General features: G+C 41.5%; 1 protein-coding gene across 5 annotated transcripts in view; it reads left to right on the top strand.

Annotated features, from left to right (window-relative positions):
• The window catches only part of myo18ab (myosin XVIIIAb), a 257478-nt gene that overhangs the window by 158455 nt on the left and 81806 nt on the right, over nt 1-17217 (top strand). The window lies entirely within an intron of this gene.

Raw genomic sequence — 17217 nt, 5'->3', positions numbered from 1 at the left:
GAGCATGCCATAGGTATTAAAGGCACTGCGCTGCGGTGGATTGAATCATATTTATCTAATACAACCCCTGGCAAAAATTATGGAATCACCGGCCTCGGACGATGTTCATTCCGTTGTTTAATTTTGTAGAAAAAAAGCAGATCACAGACATGACACAAAACTAAAGTCATTTCAAATGGCAACTTTCTGGCTTTAAGAAACACTATAAGAAATCAAGAAAAAAAGATTGTGGCAGTCAGTAAAGGTTACTTTTTTTAGACCAAGCAGAGGAAAAAAATATGGACTCACTCAATTCTGAGGAATTGAGTGAGTGAATTATGGAATCACCCTGTAAATCCCCCCATCCCCAAAACTAACACCTGCATCAAATCACATCTGCTCGTTGACATTAACCCTATGTCATGAAATTGACCCTATGTGTCTTTTTGCAAGGAATGTTTTCACAGTTTTTGCTCTATGGCAAGATGCATTATCTTCTTGAAAAATGATTTCATCATCCTTAAACATCAGAAAAGTGTCCAAAATATCAACGTAAACTTGTGCATTTATTGATGATGTAATGACAGCCATCTCCCCAGTGCCTTTACATGACATGCAGCCCCATATCATCAATGACTGTGGAAATTTACATGTTGTCTTCAGGCAGTCATCTTTATAAATCTCGTTGGAACGGCACCAAACAAAAGTTCCAGCATCATCACCTTGCCCAATGCAGATTCGAGATTCATCACTGAATATGACTTTCATCCAGTCATCCACAGTCCACGATTGCTTTTCTTTAGCCCATTGTAACCTTGTTTTGTTTCTGTTTAGGTGTTAATGATGGCTTTCGTTTAGCTTTTCTGTATGTAAATCCCATTTCCTTTAGGCCAGGGGTAGGCAACCTGTTCCAGAAAGAGCCATGAGGGTGCAGGTTTTCTTTGCAGCCACTGACTCCACCAGGTGATTTCACTGATTAACTGATTCCATCTGCTCAAAGTGATATTAATCAGTAAAATCACCTGGTGGAGTCAGTGGCTGCAAAGAAAACCTGCACCCTCATGGCTCTTTCTGGAACAGGTTGCCTACCCCTGCTTTAGGCGGTTTCTTACAATTCGGTCACAGACGTTGACTCCAGTTTCCTCCCATTCGTTCCTCATTTGTTTTGTTGTGCATTTTCGATTTTTGAGACATTTTGCTTTAAGTTTTCAGTCTTGACGCTTTGATGTCTTCCTTGGTCTACCAGTATGTTTGCCTTTAACAATCTTCCCATGTTGTTTGTATTTGGTCCAGAGTTTAGACACAGCTGACTGTGAACAACCAACATCTTTTGCAACATTGCGTGATGATTTACCCTCTTTTAAGAGTTTGATAATCCTCTCCTTTGTTTGAACTGACATCTCTCGTGTTGGAGCCATGATTCATGTCAGTCCATTTGGTGCAACAGCTCTCCAAGGTGTGATCACTCCTTTTTAGATGCAGACTAACAAGCAGATGTGATTTGATGCAGGTGTTAGTTTTGGGGATGAAAATTTACAGGGTGATTCCATAATTTATTCCTCAGAATTGAGTGAGTCCATATTTTTTTCCTCTGCTTGGTCTAAAAAAGTAACCGTTACTGACTGCCACAATCTTTTTTTCTTGATTTCTTATAGTGTTTCTTAAAGCCAGAAAGTTGCCATTTGAAATGACTTTAGTTTTGTGTCATGTCTGTGATCTGCTTTTTTTCAACAAAATTAAACAACTGAATGAACATCCTCCGAGGCCGGTGATCCCATAATTTTTGCCAGGGGTTGTAGATTACAATTTGTTCATGTAAATGGGGAATCTTCCTCACAGACTAAGGTTAATTATGGAGTTCCACAAGATTCTGTGCTAGGACCAATTTTATTCACTTTATACATGCTTCCCTTAGGCAGTATTATTAGACGGCATTGCTTAAATTTTCATTGTTACGCAGATGATACCCAGCTTTATCTATCCATGAAGCCAGAGGACACACATCAATTAGCTAAACTGCAGGATTGTCTTACAGACATAAAGACATGGATGACCTCTAATTTCCTGCTTTTAAACTCAGATAAAACTGAGGTTATTGTAATTGGCCCCACAAATCTTAGAAACATGGTGTCTAACCAGATCCTTACTCTGGATGGCATTACCCTGACCTCTAGTAATACTGTGAGAAATCTTGGAGTCATTTTTGATCAGGATATGTCATTCAAAGCGCATATTAAACAAATATGTAGGACTGCTTTTTTCATTTACGCAATATCTCTAAAATTAGAAAGGTCGTGTCTCAGAGTGATGCTGAAAAACTAATTCATGCATTTATTTCCTCTAGGCTGGACTATTGTAATTCATTATTATCAGGTTGTCCTAAAAGTTCCCTGAAAAGCCTTCAGTTAATTCAAAATGCTGCAGCTAGAGTACTAACGGGGACTAGAAGGAGAGAGCATATCTCACCCATATTGGCCTCTCTTCATTGGCTTCCTGTTAATTCTAGAATAGAATTTAAAATTCTTCTTCTTACTTATAAGGTTTTGAATAATCAGGTCCCATCTTATCTTTGGGACCTCATAGTACCATATCACCCCAATAGAGCGCTTCGCTGTCAGACTGCAGGCTTACTTCTAGTTCCTAGGGTTTGTAAGAGTAGAATGGGAGGCAGAGCCTTCAGCTTTCAGGCTCCTCTCCTGTGGAACCAGCTCCCAATTCAGATCAGGGAGACAGACACCCTCTCTACTTTTAAGATTAGGCTTAAAACTTTCCTTTTTGCTAAACCTTATAGTTAGGGCTGAATCAGGTGACCCTGAACCATCCCTTAGTTATGCTGCTATAGACTTAGACTGCTGGGGGGTTCCCACGATGCACTGAGTGTTTCTTTCTCTTTTTGCTCTGTATGCACCACTCTGCATTTAATCATTAGTGATTGATCTCTGCTCCCCTCCACAGCATGTCTTTTTCCTGGTTCTCTCCCTCAGCCCCAACCAGTCCCAGCAAAAGACTGCCCCTCCCTGAGCCTGGTTCTGCTGGAGGTTTCTTCCTGTTAAAAGGGAGTTTTTCCTTCCCACTGTCGCTTGCTTGCTCACAGGGGGTCGTTTTGACCGTTGGGGTTTTTATCTAATTATTGTATGGCCTTGCCTTACAATATAAGGCGCCTTGGGGCAACTGTTTGTTGTGATTTGGCGCTATATAAATAAAATTGATTGATTGATTGATTTTCACGAACAGATCACGCACGTGACTGCTAGATGCATCTCCACTTCTTGCTTTCCCCTCCTCCAGTTGTCTCATGATTGTATCGAGTTAAATAAAGTCCATTAACTCCTGCTCACGGGCCGATTGCCAGCAAGCGGACATTTCCACGTCCACATCAGCTCCTCATGGATGGATGGCCAGCGACATGTCCACCATTCTCTCCTCATGCACACAATTGCCGGCTGGAAATCCTCTGCACTTTCACCTTCTTAAATTCTCTCACAGTTGTGGCATGTGGCAAAGTCCATTAACTCCTGGAAATAATGTCTTATGACTTCCAACCGTGTGTCAGTCTGTAGCATCACCCCTCTGCACGCAAGTTCTCTCTCTCTCTCTCTCTCTCTCTCTCTCTCTCTCTCTCTCTCTCTCTCTCTCTCTCTCTGCATGTAACATGACTGCCATCCATGTACCGTTTTCAGAAGAGTGCATTTCCACAAAAAAAAAAAAACCCACAAATTAATCAGGAATGGAATGTGAAGAGCTACATACGTGGCAGTAAGCAGCTGAAAGCAACAATAGGAATGCAATCACATGCCAGCCTACAGTAGTGTTCAGAATAATAGTAGTGCTATGTGACTAAAAAGATGAATCCAGGTTTTGAGTATATTTCTTATTGTTACATGGGAAACAAGGTACTAGTAGATTCAGTAGATTCTCACAAATGCAACAAGACTAAGCATTCATGATATGCACACTCTTAAGGCTATGAAATTGGGCTATTAGTAAAAAAAAAAAAAGTAGAAAAGGGGGTGTTCACAATAATAGTAGCATCTGCTGTTGACGCTACAAACTCAAAACTATTATGTTCAAACTGCTTTTTAACAATCCTCTGAATCACTAAACTAGTATTTAGTTGTATAACCACAGTTTTTCATGATTTCTTCACATCTGCGACGCATTAATTTTGTTGGTTTGGAACCAAAATGTTTGCTCATTTACTAGTGTGCTTGGGGTCATTGTCTTGTTGAAACACCCATTTCAAGGGCATGTCCTCTTCAGCATAAGGCAACATGACCTCTTCAAGTATTTTGACATATCCAAACTGATCCATGATACCTGGTATGCGATATATAGGCCCAACACCATAGTAGGAGAAACATGCCCATATCATGATGCTTGCACCACCATGCTTCACTGTCTTCACTGTGAACTGTGGCTTGAATTCAGAGTTTGGGGGTCATCTCACAAACTGTCTGCGGCCCTTGGACCCAAAAAGAACAATTTTACTCTCATCAGTCCACAAAATATTCCTCCGTTTCTCTTTAGGCCAGTTGATGTGTTTTTTGGCAAATTGTAACCTCTTCTGCACATGTCTTTTATTTAACAGAGGGACTTTGCGGGGGATTCTTGCAAATAAATTAGCTTCACACAGGCGTCTTCTAACTGTCACAGCACTTACAGGTAACTCCAGACTGTCTTTGATCATCCTGGAGTTGATCAATGGGTGAGCCTTTGCAATTCTGGTTATTCTTGTATCCATTTTGATGGTTGTTTTCCGTTTTGTTCCACGTGTTTTTTTTTTGTCCATTTTAAAGCATTGGAGATCATTGTAGATGAACAGCCTATAATTTTTTGCACCTGCGTATTAGTTTTCCCCTCTCCAATCAACTTTTTAATCAAACTACGCTGTTCTTCTGAACAATGTTTTGAACATCCCATTTTCCTCAGGCTTTCAAAGAGAAAAGCATGTTCAACAGGTGCTGGCTTCATCCTTAAATAGGGGACACCTGATTCACACCTGTTTGTTCCCTAAAATTGGTGAACTCACTGACTGAATGCCACACTACTATTATTGTGAACACCCCCTTTTGTACTTTTTTTTTTACTAATAGCCCAATTTCATAGCCTTAAGAGTGTGCATATCATGAATGCTTGGTCTTATTGGATTTTTGAGAATCTACTGAATCTACTGGTACCTTGTTTCCCATGTAACAATAAGAAATATACACAAAACCTGTATTAATCTTGTTAGTCTCATAGCACTACTATTATTCTGAACACTCCAATCAATCAATCAATCAATTTTATTTATATAGCGCCAAATCACAACAAACAGTTGCCCCAAGGCGCTTTATATTGTAAGGCAAGATCATACAATAATTATGTAAAAACCCCAACAGTCAAAACGACCCCCTGTGAGCAATCACTTGGCGACAGTGGGAAGGAAAAACTCCCTTTTAACAGGAAGAAACCTCCAGCAGAACCAGGCTCAGGGAGGGGCAGTCTTCTGCTAGGACTGGTTGGGGCTGAGGGAGAGAACCAGGAAAAAGACATGCTGTGGAGGGGAGCAGAGATCAATCACTAATGATTAAATGCAGAGTGGTGCATACAGAGCAAAAAGAGAAAGAAACACTCAGTTCATCATGGGAACCCCCCAGCAGTCTGTCTATAGCAGCTTAACTAAGGGATGGTTCAGGGTCACCTGATCCAGCCCTAACTATAAGCTTTAGCAAAAAGGAAAGTTTTAAGCCTAATCTTAAAAGTAGAGAGGGTGTCTGTCTCCCTGATCTGAATTGGGAGCTGGTTCCACAGGAGAGGAGCCTGAAAGCTGAAGGCTCTGCCTCCCATTCTACTCTTACAAACCCTAGGAACTACAAGTAAGCCTGCAGTCTGAGAGCGAAGCGCTCTATTGGGGTGATATGGTACTATGAGGTCCCTAAGATAAGAAGGGACCTGATTATTCAAAACCTTATAAGTAAGAAGAAGAATTTTAAATTCTATTCTAGAATTAACAGGAAGCCAATGAAGAGAGGCCAGTATGGGTGAGATATGCTCTCTCCTTCTAGTCCCCGTTAGTACTCTAGCTGCAGGATTTTGAATTAACTGAAGGCTTTTCAGGGAACTTTTAGGACAACCTGATAATAATGAATTACAATAGTCCAGCCTAGAGGAAATAAATGCATGAATTAGTTTTTCAGCATCACTCTGAGACAAGACCTTTCTAATTTTAGAGATATTGCGTAAATGCAAAAAAGCAGTCCTACATATTTGTTTAATATGCGCATTGAATGACATATCCTGATCAAAAATGACTCCAAGATTTCTCACAGTATTACTAGAGGTCAGGGTAATGCCATCCAGAGTAAGGATCTGGTTAGACACCATGTTTCTAAGATTTGTGGGGCCATGTACAATAACTTCAGTTTTATCTGAGTTTAAAAGCAGGAAATTAGAGGTCATCCATGTCTTTATGTCTGTAAGACAATCCTGCAGTTTAGCTAATTGGTGTGTGTCCTCTGGCTTCATGGATAGATAAAGCTGGGTATCATCTGCGTAACAATGAAAATTTAAGCAATGCCGTCTAATAATACTGCCTAAGGGAAGCATGTATAAAGTGAATAAAATTGGTCCTAGCACAGAACCTTGTGGAACTCCATAATTAACCTTTGTTTGTGAAGAAGAGTCCCCCTTTACATGAACAAATTGTAATCTATTAGATAAATATGATTCAAACCACTGCAGCGCAGTGCCTTTAATACCTATGGCATGCTCTAATCTCTGTAATAACATTTTATGGTCAACAGTATCAAAAGCAGCACTGAGGTCTAACAGAACAAGCACAGAGATGAGTCCACTGTCTGAGGCCATAAGAAGATAATTTGTAACCTTCACTAATGCTGTTTCTGTACTATGATGAATTCTAAAACCTGACTGAAACTCTTCAAATAGACCATTCCTCTGCAGATGATCAGTTAGCTGTTTTACAACTACCCTTTCAAGAATTTTTGAGAGAAAAGGAAGGTTGGAGATTGACCTATAATTAGCTAAGATAGCTGGGTGAAGTGATGGCTTTTTAAGTAATGGTTTAATTACTGCCACCTTAAAAGCCTGTGGTACATAGCCAACTAATAAAGATAGATTGATCATATTTAAGATCGAAGCATTAAATAATGGTAGGGCTTCCTTGAGCAGCCTGGTAGGAATGGGGTCTAATAGACATGTTGATGGTTTGGATGAAGTAACTAATGAAAATAACTCAGACAGAACAATCGGAGAGAAAGAGTCTAACCAAATACCGGCATCACTGAAAGCAGCCAAAGATAATGATACGTCTTTGGGATGGTTATGAGTAATTTTTTCTCTAATAGTTAAAATTTTATTAGCAAAGAAAGTCATGAAGTCATTACTAGTTAAAGTTAAAGGAATACTCGGCTCAATAGAGCTCTGACTCTTTGTCAGCCTGGCTACAGTGCTGAAAAGAAACCTGGGGTTGTTCTTATTTTCTTCAATTAGTGATGAGTAGTAAGGTGTCCTAGCTTTACGGAGGGCTTTTTTATAGAGCAACAGACTCTTTTTCCAGGCTAAGTGAAGATCTTCTAAATTAGTGAGACGCCATTTCCTCTCCAACTTACGGGTTATCTGCTTTAAGCTGCGAGTTTGTGAGTTATACCACGGAGTCAGGCACTTCTGATTTAAAGCTCTCTTTTTCAGAGGAGCTACAGCATCCAAAGTTGTCTTCAATGAGGATGTAAAACTATTGACGAGATACTCTATCTCACTTAAAGAGTTTAGGTAGCTACTTTGCACTGTGTTGGTATATGGCATTAGAGAACATAAAGAAGGAATCATATCCTTAAACCTAGTTACAGCGCTTTCTGAAAGACTTCTAGTGTAATGAAACTTATTCCCCACTGCTGGGTAGTCCATCAGAGTAAATGTAAATGTTATTAAGAAATGATCAGACAGAAGGGAGTTTTCAGGGAATACTGTTAAGTCTTCAATTTCCATACCATAAGTCAGAACAAGATCTAAGATATGATTAAAGTGGTGGGTGGACTCATTTACATTTTGAGCAAAGCCAATTAAGTCTAATAATAGGTTAAATGCAGTGTTGAGGCTGTCATTCTCAGCATCTGTGTGGATGTTAAAATCGCCCACTATAATTATTTTATCTGAGCTAAGCACTAAGTCAGACAAAAGGTCTGAAAATTCACAGAGAAACTCACAGTAACGACCAGGTGGACGATAGATAATAACAAATAAAACTGGTTTTTGGGACTTCCAATTTGGATGGACAAGACTAAGAGTCAAGCTTTCAAATTAATTAAAGCTCTGTCTGGGCTTTTGATTAATTAATAAGCTGGAATGGAAGATTGCTGCTAATCCTCCGCCTCGGCCCGTGCTACGAGCATTCTGGCAGTTAGTGTGACTCGGGGGTGTTGACTCATTTAAACTAACATATTCATCCTGCTGTAACCAGGTTTCTGTAAGGCAGAATAAATCAATATGTTGATCAATTATTATATCATTTACTAACAGGGACTTAGAAGAGAGAGACCTAATGTTTAATAGACCACATTTAAATGTTTTAGTCTGTGGTGCAGTTGAAGGTGCTATATTATTTTTTCTTTTTGAATTTTTATGCTTAAATAGATTTTTGCTGGTTATTGGTGGTCTGGGAGCAGGCACCGTCTCTACGGGGATGGGGTAATGAGGGGATGGCAGGGGGAGAGAAGCTGCAGAGAGGTGTGTAAGACTACAACTCTGCTTCCTGGTCCCACCCCTGGATAGTCACAATTTGGAGGGTTTAATAAAATTGGCCAGATTTCTAGAGATGAGAGCTGCTCCATCCAAAGTGGGATGGATGCCGTCTCTCCGAACAAGACCAGGTTTTCCCCAGAAGCTTTGCCAATTATCTATGAAGCTCACCTAATTTTTTGGACACCACTCAGACAGCCAGCAATTCAAGGAGGACATGCGGCTAAACATGTCACTCCCGGTCCGATTGGGGAGTGGCCCAGAGAAAACTACAGAGTCCGACATTATTTTTGCTAAGTTACACACCGATTCAATGTTAATTTTAGTGACCTCCGATTGGCGTAACCGGGTGTCATTACTGCCGACGTGAATTACAATCTTACCAAATTTACGCTTAGCCTTAGCCAGCAGTTTCAAATTTCCTTCAGTGTCGCCTGCTCTGGCTCCCGGAAGACAATTGACTATGGTTGCTGGTGTCGCTAACTTCACATTTCTCAAAACAGAGTCGCCAATAACCAGAGTTTGATCCTCGGCGGGTGTGTCGTCGAGTGGGGAAAAACGGTTAGAAATGTGAACAGGTTGGCGGTGTACACGGGGCTTCTGTTTAGAACTACGCTTCCTTCTCACAGTCACCCAGTCGGCCTGCTTTCCCGGCTGCTCGGGATTTGCCAGAGGGAAACTAACGGCGGCTAAGCTACCTTGGTCCGCACCGAGTACAGGGGCCTGGCTAGCTGTAGAATTTTCCACAGTGCGGAGCAGAGTCTCCAATTCGCCCAGCCTGGCCTCCAAAGCTACGAATAAGCTACACTTATTACAAGTACCATTACTGCTAAAGGAGGCCGAGGAAAAACTAAACATTTCACACCCAGAGCAGAAAAGTGCGGGAGAGACAGGAGAAGCCACCATGCTAAACCGGCTAAGAGCTAGTAGCTGCGCTAAGCTAGCGGATTCCTCAAAACACATAAAGTGAATAATGTGTAAATAGTTTAGAGGTGATTCAGCAGAGGGAGTGCTTTAGTTAAGGCACGTGAAGATTACACTGTGAAACAAATCGTTATCTAGTTAACTAGATCAATCTAACTGCGCAGATTAAACAGCTAACAGATACAGCAAAACACCGCTGTGCTCCGGAATAGGAAGTGATACAATACCGCAGTGAGAGCCAACCACCAGTAGAGGTAAGCCCAGTACACAGGGGCTTCGCCAAAGCTGCGCTATTTTCCAGCATACTCCATACATATCACAATGCAACTGTATGCAAGCCCATTGTGAAAGGGGTTAAAGATAAGATCAGAAAAGCCTTTATTCATCCGTCAATGGGGAAATTTCAGTGTCACATCGCAGCATAGAACAGTAGGAATAGAAGGGCATGCAACAAAACAACACGCATCTCTCAAAAACAAGAACCAAAGAAAGCACTGAGTGCTGGGTAAAGCTGAGGCTACCATTGTTCATTTCAGTGCTGCACTGCTGGGATGATATACATCGTCAGGGTGAGAGAGTGATCAGGTAAAGACTTCAGCGTGAAATGTACGACAAGTTACTCTGATATTTACAATATGGGCAGGTCAAAATATAAGAAATATCTATATGTAATATGTTGTGTAATATATGTAAAGTGACTTGAGTGCACCATAAGTTAAATTATTGCACTAATAAATACAGCAGGTAGTGACATGATTATTGTCCTGGTTGCTATGGTTACCACAGTACTAGCATTGATCATTGTACATTCTGACAGCAGCCGGGAGAAACGATCTGCAAAATCTCTCCCTCACACAGCGAGGCTGGATGAGTCTGTCACTGAAACTGCTCTCCAGAGCAGACAGAACGTCCAGCAGGTGGTGACACTCGTGGTCCAGCATGAGTTTAAGTTTGGCCAGGACCCTCCTGTCCCCCACCTCCTGCACAGAGTCTAGTCGACAGCCCAGGACAGAGCAGGATTTCCTGATGATCTTATCCAGTCTTTTCCTGTCCCTCTCTGTGATGCTGCTGCTCCAGCAGACCACACTGTACAGGATGGCAGATGCCACCACAGAATCATAGAAGGTCCTCAGGAGTGGCCCCCTCACTCCAAAAGACCTCAGCCTCCTCAAGAGGTAGAGGCGGCTCTGACCCTTCCTGTAAAGTGCGTCCGTGTTGTGAGTCCAGTCCAGTTTATTGTTCAGATGAACACCCAGGTACTTATAAGAGTCCACTCTGTCAATGTCCCTTCCCTGGATGTTCACTGGGGGGAGTGTAGTGGGGCGGCGTCTGAAGTCCACCACCATCTCCTTGGTCTTCCCCCACGTTGATGAGGAGGTGGTTCCTCTGACACCAGTCCACAAAGTCGCGTTAGTCCTCTGTACTCCGCGTCATCGTCGTCCATAATAAGTCCAATGAGGGCGGAGTCATCAGAGAACTTCTGCAGGACACAGCTGTCCGTGTTGTGTCTGAAGTCTGCAGTATAAAGAGTGAAGAGGAAGGGCGCGAGGACCGTCCCCTGCGGGGCCCCCACACTGCAGGTCAGGAGGTCACACACGCAGTTCTTGGTCCTCACAAACTCTGGCCGGTTTGTGAGGTAGTCCAGGACCCACTCAGCCAGATCCTCGTCCACTCCTGCAATCACCAGCTTGTCCCTCAGGAGTCGCGGCTGTATGGTGTTGAAAGTGCTGGAGAAGTCAAAGAAAAGAATCCTCACAGCGCTGCCGGGCCTCTCCAGGTGGGTCAGTGAGCAGTGCAGCAGGGAGATGATGGCGTCCTCCACTCCGATGCCAGGCCTGTAAGCAAACTGCTGTGGGTCCATAGCAGAGTTCACCGTGGAGCGGAGGTGACACAGGAAGAGGGGCTCTAGGGTCTTCATCAGGTGGGATGTAAGTGCCACTGGCCTGAAGCTGTTGAGGTCCTTGGCGTGCAGTGTTTTGGCCACTGGGACCACACATGACGTTTTCCAGAGGTGTGGAACCGTCCTCAGCTTCATGCTCAGGTTGAAGATCCGCTCCATGACCAGTTTAAGAGGCTCCGTGGTCTGTCAACTTTTTTTTTAACCTTAAGGACACAAAGTAGTCTTGCACTCTGAGAGCACAGAGCCTGGGCCGCTATGTAGGGTGTAATTAGGTCAGCTAGAAATGGAGGCACTAATTTTATAAGCTAGTCACTGAAACTTAAAATCAGACCTCACAGACAGGAAGCCAATGAAAGGAGGCCAAAATAGGAAGAATATGGTCAAACTTTCTGCTTCTTGTCAAAATTCTGGCAGCAGCATTTTCAACCAATTGGAGACCCCTAATGCTGGACTGCAGTAAGACATGGAATAGGACATAGCAGTAATCCAGTCTAGAAGACACAAATGCATGGATCAGAGTCTCTGCATCAGCGCAACTTATGCTGCCTTCAAGAGGACAACTTTTCCAGGGATGTCCATGTATTTTTCAACAAGACAATGCAAAACCACATTACCAAGGCATGGCTGCAGAAGAAAGGATACTGGCCTGCCTGCCCTTCTGAACTGTTCCCAACGGAGAATGTTGGACAATTTTGAAATGAATAATTCAACAACAACGATTCTGTACTGTTTTATACCTTAAGAGATGTTTGCAGTAAGAATTGGACAAATTAACACTTGAAATGCTTCATTGCTTGGTGTCCTCAATGCCAAAATGTCTTTAAAGTGTTGTGAGATGAAATGGCAACATTACAAAGTGGTAAATGCTTTAGTGCACCAACTTTGTTTGGAGTGTGTTGCAGGCCTTAAATACAGGAATGGATGAATATTAACAAATGAGATGAAGATGACTAAAAAAAAGCTTAAATATATTTGGTTCATAAAGTTTGCAAGACACAAGTCAAATTCTCATTTTCCATACTGCCCCGGCATTTTCTGATTTGAGTTTGTAGAGTAAATTAATTTGTTTCCCCAGCCAGTCTGTTTGGCTGCTTCGGGGTAACTCCAGTGTTTGCTTCCACATCTTCCTGGCTGCCTGCGGGAGCAGCGTTCTTGCCACACTGGGAAACAAGTGAGCAGGAGGAAGAGAATGGAGAAGAAAAAAGAAAAAAGACTGAAAAAGAAAGCAGTGCAAACTGGGAGCTCACCATGGGGGAATAGACAAATAGAACAGATCGTCTGCTGGTTTTTGAAGCCCTGCAGTCTCTCTGTCTCTTTGACATTCATGGGGAACAGTTGAGAGTGGAAGAGCACGGGGGATTCCTCTGCCAGACAGCCAAACACTGAGCCTAATTAAATAGCTGCCTGAAGACAGAACCTCCACCCCCGGTTGGGAACAGGTGGCTCAGGTAGAAGCTCCGACTTTATGTGAGTTTAAATCAGGGTCGACGAAGCTGCCTGCCATGTGGCAGGTGTAAAGGAGAGCTGGAGGATGGCAGGAGAAAGACACACGTATAGCTACTTCACTATTTTATCGTTTAAGACGGCACTGATTTCTAGAACCTTCTTCGGAGCATTTACATTTTCACATTTTCATACTGTCAGCATTTCTCGTCTCAGCCAGCCACTGTGGAATTAATACATTTATCCAAAATAACATCTTGGCTCCATTTCCAGGATGTAATCTGTCTCAAGAAATGAGTATCTTCTCTGAGAATTTCTCTCAGCAATTTAGTTTATTCTTTTTGTTAATTTGCTACAGCTCTTTAGATTGAATGTAGGTGCTGAAGGGGAGCTGTCCATGGTTCTGACGTTGACAAATGCACACAACTGCTGTTTCATAGAATGAGAATTCCTCATGAAATTGTAATTTTACTTGACTTTTTTAATCTTTCAATTTGGGTTTTTTTAATGTTATTGAATAAAACTTGGTGGTTATTAAAAAGTTCAGAAATGATCAGCTATGGACATGTTACCATCATCTTTATAATAATTCTGAATGATGGGTGCAGGGCTGTGAAAACTTTGCGGGTCCATGAAATTCCGCGGATATCACGATTACCCCATGTCGGGTAATCGTGATTGTCACCGAGTTTTTAAAAATGTCTATCGTAAAGTATTTTTTTTTACGACATTGTGCACGTTTTATAAGTCCGCGGCAGTACGCGGACACTGATCTGTGTGTTGCAGATACAAATCAGTGTCCTCGGATCCGCAGAGTTTCGAGGAGAAAAATCCCTCTTTCAAAGTCTGGCTGTTGCGACAGTTGTCGTAAAGCAGGACTGGTTGGTTGCTGCTGTGACACTGTGTGGCTCCTGTATGAAGCTTAAGCTAAACGTAGCATGTGGACATCACAAACCTTTAGAGAATTGTGCAGCATGTCTGTCATGGACCGACGCCGGACAGAGGGAAGATGGCGAGAAAGACTGTTTGAAAAAGTCTGATAAGGACAAGAATCCGTGGAATTGTCGCTGGCTTCATCAACACACCTGAAAGAAACAGAAAACGTGAACTGTGCTCTCAGGAAACGGTAAGAATTTTTCTTTCTCTGGAAAATAAACATTGTGCTGTTCAAACAGGATTTTAGACAAGATTATGTGACTTTTTTCATTAATCTAGATGTTCTTTCATTGGGAAAAAACTGGCTTTGAATGGATTTACATGAATTTACACAAGAATGTGAGTTTTTATTAATGTAGACCAGGGGTGGCCAAGTTCGGTCCTCGAGATCTACCTTCCTGACACTCTTAGTTGTCTCCCTGCAACAAAGGGAGGCTCATTACAAGCCTGCCAATGAATCTTTCATTGGATTCAGGTGTGTTGGAGCAGGGAGACAACTACAGTAAGAGTGTCAGGAAGGTAGATCTCGAGGACCGTACTTGGCCACCCCTGATGTAGACTTTTTTCATGGGAAAAAGATGCTGGTTTTGAGTAGATTTGCAGGAATTTACACAAGAATGTGTTTTTGTTTTTTTTACTCTAAGGTATGTTAGTGATCTTTTACCATGATTTTCAAAGTATTCTCCAAGCTTTAGCTGTGGTTTTTGAAATACTTTAACAGTCTTTTCAGTCTTCATGAAGTTCATGTAGTTTAATTGTTCTGAGTTGATGCATAATTTGGTTTACAATTAAAAGGAAAAACATTCCAGGTCCTATACTTCCACGTCATATTCTGTTATTTCAATATGATCATTGACAATTCAAATGAAAGGTTTTATACAGGGTAATTTAAATATGTACTATGAGATTTTTTTGTTTCGGGAGATGCTGAAAATATATCATTAAATAAAAAATTTTTTATTTGGTTTCTGGGATCCCACAGGGCCTGAGACCCCGGCTCCTGGAGGGCTGCACCCCTCAGACCCCTGCAAATTTTCCTCGGATTTCACAATTTTCATTTCATAGCCCTGTGTGTGTGTCTGTTTTTTTTTTTTTTATCCAAGCCAAAAAAAAGTACAGTTTTGACAACAAAAATTAAGGTAAATTTTTAAAGTAAAGAAATAGATTGTGAATGCATCCTCTTTCATTTCAAATCAAAAACTTGTAGTTGTTTGAGTCCTACATTGTTACTCATCTTGTATGCCATCTAATATGAATTAAAACGTGTTATACAAATAATAAATGTTTATGACTTCAGTGGTACGAATATTTCATGAGGTGAAAGATGGAACATACCATTCAACGAAGCAAAAACATTATTTGTTTTATATAACAGCTAAAATAGATCCTTGTCATTTTATATTCCTGTTGTATGTAAAAGTTTGGGCCCCCTGATGATTTCCATGATTTTCCTTTATAAATCATTGGTTGTTTGGATCAGCAATTTCAGTTAAATATATCATATAGCAGACAAACACAGTGATATTTGAGAAGTGAAGTTTTAGGATTTACAGAAAATGTGAGTGCGCGCGTGTGTGTGTGTGTGTGTGTGTGTGCAATGGTACCAAATGTATGGAACCAAATTTGGACTCTCAATGGAACCAAATTGCACTCTAAACACTAATGAGATAAATAATCCTTGTCATATAACATGCAAAGCACCAATTAAATAAGGATCATTTTTTAAACATTATATATATATGTATATATACGAGGTCTATTAGAAAAGTATCCGACCTTATTATTTTTTCAAAAACCATATGGATTTGAATCACGTGTGATTACATCAGACATGCTTGAACCCTCGTGGGCATGCGAGAGTTTTTTCACGCCTGTCGGTTACGTCATTCGCCTGTGGGCAGTCTTTGAGTGAGGAGTCGTCCACACGCTCGTCGATTTTTTTCATTGTTTAGGAATGGCTCAGAGACTGTTGCTTTGTTTGATAAATTTTTTTTCAAAACTGTAAGGCACAACTGAGTGGACACCATTCAATAAATTCAACTGGTTTTCGGTAAAAATTTTAACGGCTGATGAGAGATTTTGGTCTGGTAGTGTCGCTTTAAGGACGGTCCACGGCGCCTGACGGTGATCTGCGCTTCGAGGCGGCAGCGTCTCGCCGTTTCAAGTTGAAAACTTCCACATTTCAGGCTCTGTTGACGCAGTAAGTCGTCAGAGAACAGAGAACTTTCAGAAGAAGTCGGCATGAGGAGTTTATTCGGACATTCCATTGTTAACGGTCATTTTGTAATGAAAGAACGTGCGGGCAGAGTCGCATGCCGGGCTGGACCCGACCGCGGGGAGTCGTGGCAGGAAAAACACCTCCGTTGGAAATCTTAACGGGCAAGTTGGAACATGCCCAAGCTGTTAAACAATTTCTCAGTTACTCACTTGTTGAAAGCCATCAAAAGCCGCCTGAATTTTACAAATGGTCTTCAACACAGAGGTGTTTTTCTGGTCGCGGCGCACACAGATTTGCGTTGTCGTCACAGAAACGACTCGGCGAATTTGCGTTCACGTTCTTTCATTACAAAATGACCTTTAACAGTGGAATGTCCACATAAACTCCTCATGCCGGCCTCTTCTGAATCTTCTCTGTTCTCTCACGACGTCCTGGGTCAACAGAACCTTAAATTAGGATGATTTCAGCTCGAAACAGCCAGACAACGTCGCCTGGGAGCGCTACGCGAAGTCCCGCTCCGTGGGAAGTCCTTACACCGACAGAAACACCCCATAATCTCTCATCAGCCGTTAAACTTTTCACAGAAAACCAGCTTAATTTCTCGAATAGTGTCCACTCGGATATTCCTCACAGGTCCAGAAAAAATTTTGATAAAGCAACGCGCGCCGTCTCGAGCAGCGTGTGAAACAAAGGAATTCAGCCGAGAGGGCGGGACCACATCTCACTCAAGGCCTGCCCACAGGGAAATGACGTCACCGACACGCGTGAAAAAACTCACGCATGCTCACGAGGGTTCAAGCATGATTGGTGTAATCGCATGTCATTCAAATCCATATAGTTAAAAAAAAAAATAAAAGGGTCGGTTTATTATCTAAGAGACCTCGTATATATGTATATGTATGTATGTGTATATATATGTATGTATGTGTATATATATGTATATATATGTGTATATGTGTATATATATGTGTATATGTGTATATATATGTGTATATGTGTATATATATGTGTATATGTGTATATATATGTGTATATATATATATATGTGTATATATATATATATGTGTATATATATATA

This window comes from Thalassophryne amazonica, chromosome 4 (genome assembly GCF_902500255.1).
Source record: "Thalassophryne amazonica chromosome 4, fThaAma1.1, whole genome shotgun sequence".
Lineage (NCBI taxonomy): Eukaryota > Metazoa > Chordata > Actinopteri > Batrachoidiformes > Batrachoididae > Thalassophryne > Thalassophryne amazonica.
This window is presented reverse-complemented; position numbering and strand designations above follow the sequence as displayed.